Source organism: Phaenicophaeus curvirostris, chromosome 3 (assembly GCF_032191515.1).
Source record: "Phaenicophaeus curvirostris isolate KB17595 chromosome 3, BPBGC_Pcur_1.0, whole genome shotgun sequence".
Classification (NCBI taxonomy): Eukaryota; Metazoa; Chordata; class Aves; order Cuculiformes; family Cuculidae; genus Phaenicophaeus; species Phaenicophaeus curvirostris.
In genome coordinates, this window is record NC_091394.1 from 18,291,139 (window position 1) to 18,297,834 (window position 6,696).

A 6,696-nucleotide genomic window follows, 5' to 3' on the forward strand; every position below is an offset into this window, starting at 1 on the left:
TTGTAGTTGATCCCTTCCAAGGATATTTAAATAGTCATTACACAATTAATATCAAAAACTTAAATCCGGACACTTCACTAGAATGTTTCTTCTTTAAAAAAAATTTTCTAAGTTATCACCATATTTTTGCCATATTTTTTATCTTGATTTGTCTACTAATTAACAATCACCAGACAACCACAAGACTTGGAATAAGTCATGGTTTTGAGATCGTTAAGTCCAACTGTACCTGTCCATTACTAAATCATATCCCTAAGTACTTCATCTACCCTTCTTCTAAATACCTCCAAGGATGGTGACTCAATCACCTCTCTGGGCAGCCTCTGCCACTGCTTGATAACCCTTTCAGTGAAGAAATTTTCCCTAACATCCAATCTGAACCAGTTCCCTCAGCTGCTCCTCATATGACTTGTTCTCCAGCCCCCTCACCAGCTTTGTTGCCCTTCTCTGGACACACTCCAGCATCTCAATGTCCTTCTTGTAGTGAGGAGCCCAAAGCTGACATAGCATTCAAGGTGCAGCCTCACCAGAGCAGAATACAGGGACACAATCACTTCCCTGGTCCTGCTAATACAAGCCAAGATGTTATTGACCTTCTTGGCCACCTGGGCACACAGCTGTCTCACGTTCAGTCAGCTGTTGACCAACACCCCTAGGTCCTTCTCTACCAGGCATCTTTCCAGCCTCTCTTCCCCAAGCCTGTACCACTGCACAGGGTTGTTTTGTCCCAAGTGCAGGACTCTGCACTTGGCCTTGTTGAACCTCATCCCGTTGGCTTCTGCCTATCAATCCAGCCAGTGTGATAGCACTGAAGATGACCTGCTCCACAATCTTACCCAGCACCGAGGTCAGACTGACAGGCCAGTAGTTTCTGGATCCTCCTTCTAGCCCTTCTTGTAAATGGGAGTAGTATCTGCCAACCTCCAGTCAAGTGGAACTTCCCCAGTCAGCCAGGACCACAGGAAGATTAGCAGAATGGTATGAACAACTGGTTTGGATCTGTAAATTGAGCTATTTGATACCATGGTTTAATGTAAGAGTTATAGAGTATTTTAATGAATCTCAAGAGCCTTCTCTGCAGTTGAAGAAATATAAATATAAAACGTAAATATAAAAAGCTACTCCGTATTATTAGGGTTGCCTGTAATAAAGAAATCAAAATACTTTGATGGTAAAAGCAGTATGTCAATTTGTTTATTCTCAAACCCAATTCAAATGTTTCATACTGAAAAAAAATTGAATTTTATACAAATGCAAATCACAGTCTTGAGAAGTTGATTCAGCACCACTACAAATTACATTCACTTTCATTAGCATTTGAATTGCTGCTCCACTGCTGGTGGAAAGAGTTTGTCACATTGACAAAGCACTCAAAGCCAATTGTGCTTATTAAAAAGAATAGGTTCTGCAGCTATTTTGAAAACAGCTATTTTGTAATGCTCCATCAGTTAGGGATATTAATTTCTAATCCACTCTTAACTGTATTGCTTAAATGATCAAGTGCATTTCCTTATTTTTTTAAAAAAACTCATTTTATTGCAACATACTAGAAGATCAGGAGGGCTGTTTCCCATCCTGTCTCCTCAAAGGTGGCACAATGGTACTTTTTGATTGTTTTCCAGGTTGTGTGAGAAAACAGTGTCAATTGCCCATGATTTATGAACATTACCAAACCAAAGAGAATTACAGGGCTATGGCTATTCAGCAATTTTGGGTAAGTCCAGCTGTTGAAATAGGCTCTTGTGTGTACATGTGTCTTTTCCCATTTGCTAGTATAAACTGCTGTGTCTTCCAGCTACATGCAAGCTCTCTGCTTGTGATTCTTGCAGGCCACTGCTTCTTGAGACTAGGATGATACTGCACTTTTGGTGGGAATAGATTCCTATAGATTAAGCCACTCCATGTCACTCATTTTCGTTTTCTGAAAAGATGAGAAAGGATCAGTATATGAGCTGCTGAAATTTTAGGCAGATAACACATTGTGGCTCTTGGAAAACACTGTTTAAAAGGTGGAATCTCTTTCCCTTTTTCATATTATGGTTCCTAAACATGCTGGAAGGCATGGCATTGATGCTAATGGAAGCACAACTTGGTGCTTGTAAATGTTTAGATTTTCCTTGCCCAACAACAGTTGGAGCAAACACAGATAGAAGGGGAAGAAAGGACTCCTGTAAAATTTTTCAAATAAATAATTGCGTGTCCAAGAATTTCACACAAGCCGGTTTTTAAACTTCTGTTCCTATGAGAAGCACAGTACACTGATTTTTTTAAAAAAGTTATTTTTGTAAAACTCTCAAACAGAAAGCTAATTCCAAAGTAGAAGTGGCTATATTTCTTACCAATGCATAAGAACAAGGAGAATATTGCATTTTAAGGTAAATCAAAACATTTTTCATGTTTGTAAAACTCCCTACAAAAGTCAGTTCAGAACTCATGAAAAACAATAATTCTTTCAACGGTTTGTAATTGGTTTGCTTTTTCTTTTTTAATGGGCTGTTTAAAATATCTTTGTTTTCTTCATACACATGCATGTATATAAATATAAATATCTATATCTATACATTACCAAGATCTCAGTTTAGCTTTTGTCTTTGCTTTACAGATATGACTTATTTTGAAATATCTGTCCAGATAACAGTTTACACAGCTGTGTTTTACTGTTAAAATATATGTAGACTTTTATTCAGAAAATGTCAAATGAATATTTTCAAGAAAAAAAATAACATCTTGGTAGTTTCCTCTATTCATTCAGTGCTATCAGAAGAAAATAGTATTTTCCTTACTTCTTCATTTTACAGAGATAAAGAACTCCTGAGTGCACAAATATAAATAAAAAGGATAAATCTGTGAACTGCTGTACAGATGTGGTAGAAATATTTATTTCCTTCATTCCTTGTTTCTTATAGAGCTTATAGCATGCTAGGGACTTTCAAACACATGAAGAAACACAACTGATCCAGTCCATATTAATCTCACTAACTGTAAAGGCTTTTGTGGAGTTGCATATCGGCAGCTAACATTGCTATAAAAATATAAGGGAATAAGAGAACCGGTGTATTTTGCAAATAGGTTACTATCCAATATTTCTATTTGTGTATTCAATATGTAAATTTCAAGACCATTCTAGAGTATCTTTGAAAAGTCGTGATGACCAGGAGAAGTTCCTGGGGGCTAGAGAAAAGTAATTGTCGCTCCTGTCTTCAATATGGACCAAAAGGAAGATCTGAATATCTACAGGTTTGTCAGCTTGACCTTGATCCTCAGGAAGTTGATGGGGCAAATTCACCTGGAAACCACATCTAAGGGCAAAATAGTGTCCTGGATTAGATTAGTCGTCATGGATAATGAAGAAATAGTGGCTGACCAATGTAGTAACCTTCAGAAATAGGAAAACTGGCTTACTGGATCAGGGGAGAGCAGTGGTTGTCACTTGATCTCAGCTGCAGTTAGGTTTTCAGTGCTATCTTATAGATGAGCTGTGGACTAAAGGCGTGAACAGTGTTGTTCATTGAAAACTGGCTGAACTGTGGGATTTCAATTGCTGTGTAAACTGTGATTATCTCAGCTAGATGCCAGTCAGTAGTGGTGTGGCCCAGGGGACAACACTGGGGCAAGTCCTGTTTAACGTTTTCAACAATGGCCTGGAGAATGGGGCTGAGCAAGTTGACAGATGATGTAGAACAGGGAATTTAGTTGTGGTTGATAGACAAAATATGTGTACTGCCCTTTAGAGGGAACCTGACAGGGTGGAGCACAAAGCCAGCAGCAATCTCACTCACAAGTGACCTTAGCTAGTGCTTGTCTTCAGCTTGACTGCTGGCACCTCTCTTATGTGGACTTCAGTATCCCTCAGACAGAAAATTTCTGACAATGAAAAGATATTCCCCAAGGAAATCTTCCTATGAGATTCAAAAAAGCCAAGTACTGGGTTTTACACTTTGATCACACCCACCCCATGCAATGCTGCAGGCTTGGCAAAGCATGAATGGAAATCTGCCCGGTGTAAAAGGCCCTGGGGGTGCTGGCCTACAGCAGGCTGAACGTGAGCCAGCAGCATGCCCGGGTGGCCAAGAAGGCCAATGACATCTTGGCTTGTATCAAAAATGGAGTGGCCAGTCAGAGCTGGGAACTTATCGTGCCCCTATATTCAGTGCTGGTAAGGCTGCACCTGGAATACTGTGTTTAGTTTTGGGCTCCTCAGTTCAGGAAAGATATTGAGCTGTTGAACTGTGTCCAGAGGGCAACAAAGCTGTGAAGGGTCTGGAACACAAGTTTTATGAGAAGTGTCTGAGGGAACTGGGATTGTTAAGCTTAGAGAAGAAGAGGCTGAGAGGCAACATTACTGCTTTCTACAACTACCTAAAAGGAGATTGTAGTGAGGTGGATGTTGGTCTATTCAATCAAGTAACAAGTGATGGAATGAGAGGAAATGGCATCAAGTTTCATTGAGGGCATGTGTGTTATATTGGATATTAGGGAAAGAGAGGTGAAGCAGTGGAACAGGCTGCCCAGGGAAGTGGTACAGGCATGATCCCTGGAGGTGTTCAAAGAATGTGTAGATGTGGTGCTTCAAGACATGGTTTAGTATGCATGTTGGTATTGTGTCGATGGTTGGATTTGATGATTTGAAAGGTCTTTTCCAATGTTAATGATTCTATGATTTTATGAAACTTGCAAATGAAGAGGGAGTCCTGTAGAGGTTATTCAAAGCTTGTACATTAAGGCGTTGTAGAGGCTCTTCGATGCCTCTGATATCTACAGAATTATATGATGGTCTATGGTCTACATTTTGTTTTCTGGACATTTAACACTTTCTGAAATATTCAATATGACACATATTTGGAATGGATGAGGTAGGGGATGGGATTTCATGGATCACTGCTGCAGTCTTTCCAGTAAAGCTGCTTCCCTTTCCCTGATGCCTGCATTAAAAGTGATCACATTTTTTTTCCTAGTAAAACTTTATGTTAAAGTTCAACAGTATTTTCCCATTATAAGATTTTCAGCAACATCTTAAATGCTGGTATGTGACCACATTTGTTTTGTGCTTTGTTTTGTGCCAAGGCCAGATTAATCTCTTAAAAGAGAATATTCAAGGCAGAACTTGAACTTCTGCCATTCAGTACTCCTGGGCAGCTAAATTAAAAACAAGCTGGTTGACTTACTGTGAATCAGGCTGCAAAAAAGGATGCATACAGGCTTCACTGAGGCAAAATATACATTCCATCTAGCCTAATAAACAAAATTTTATTTTGTATATTTACTGTTGGTCTTGTACAAAGAATGAGTACATTGATGGGTTTTGAGTCATGGATTGAGGCCCTGTAGCACTGAAGGAGAGTCAGCTTTGCTCTGGACAAAGATGTTCAAATAATCATGTTCAAATAATCACTTAAAATTAGATTTCTAATGTATCTGAAGAGGATGGTTAATACTTACTTGTAATGTTGATGTGCAGGGTAGATAAGTCTCGAAGTTTCAAGTTAGAAAGTACATTTTAATTTACAGCTAAGCCTACTAGGGCTACCCCACAATGTTTTACTTTGAAACAAGGAACTCACAGATTTTGAAAGCACGTGCTCCTGTCAGTGAGGGACTCTGTAAATTCTTTCATTTATGACCTGGTAACGGTTGGATAGTAAAGGGAAGTTTTTCACAAATTATTTGTCATCACTTTGTATGTGCTGCATACAATCCACGTTTTATCATATCTGAGCACATAGCAATTAAAAATACTGTTATGGCTTCTGGTTCATTTTGCCAAAAATCAACATGAAATTCTTACTCCCCTCATTGAGGAGTTATGGTTACTTGGGGCAAGACAGTTGCTTTAAATTATTTTCCCACTAAAATCTGTAAAATATCAAAAAATATATAACTCTTTACATAACTAGTTTTCACATTCTGTGTAGCTCTGAGTATAAATTTGTATCACTGCAAATCAGAGTGTTTCAAATGTCTTCTGGTATTACGCATGTTTTAATTTAACAATTTATCTTGTGTCATGCAACCCTTCATCGTCAGTTTGCACAAACCACCTCCTTGCCTCTTGATTCTTTCATAATGCCTTAGTGTCTGCTCTCACTGTGAATTTTGTGGAAAAGCTAGACTAAAGAGGTCTTTTTCTGCAAGGTAACTGTGTAGAATCTTTGAAAATTTAATGAATTTCTGTTTCTAATTTCTTATTTTTGTGCTTGCTACTTTGTCCTTCCACCTTCATGTATACACTTCTGTCATCTGCTTGTTTTCTTATAACCTCTCTTCTGCACATACTTGTGTCTGTTTCTCATTCCAGAAGGTATCCTGTTGACAGTTTGAGTATTTGCATTTGAACATGTCTTATTCCAAAGGTGATTCTGCCCTCCTGAAGGTATCTCATATTTTCCATGCACTTTTGTGTTTCATGGCAACAAATCCAACTGCAGCATCTAGGCTGGAATTCTGTCTTTTTTACCTCTCACAGAGATCTGGGACTTCTGTTGCCATAAAGTGTGAAGAAGTGTATTGAAATGGCTGAAGGCCAAGAGTCAGCAGTGGAGAACATTTTCCTACCTTGTTGTGTATTTCAAACTTAATTGCTATGAAATACCCGCTTTTTTAATAGGATTAATACTTTATTCTTCTCTTAATAAATTGATTCGGTTCTCTGAACTCATACCAGGTGATATCTGCAGATTCTGGGTTGTCCTCTGCAGA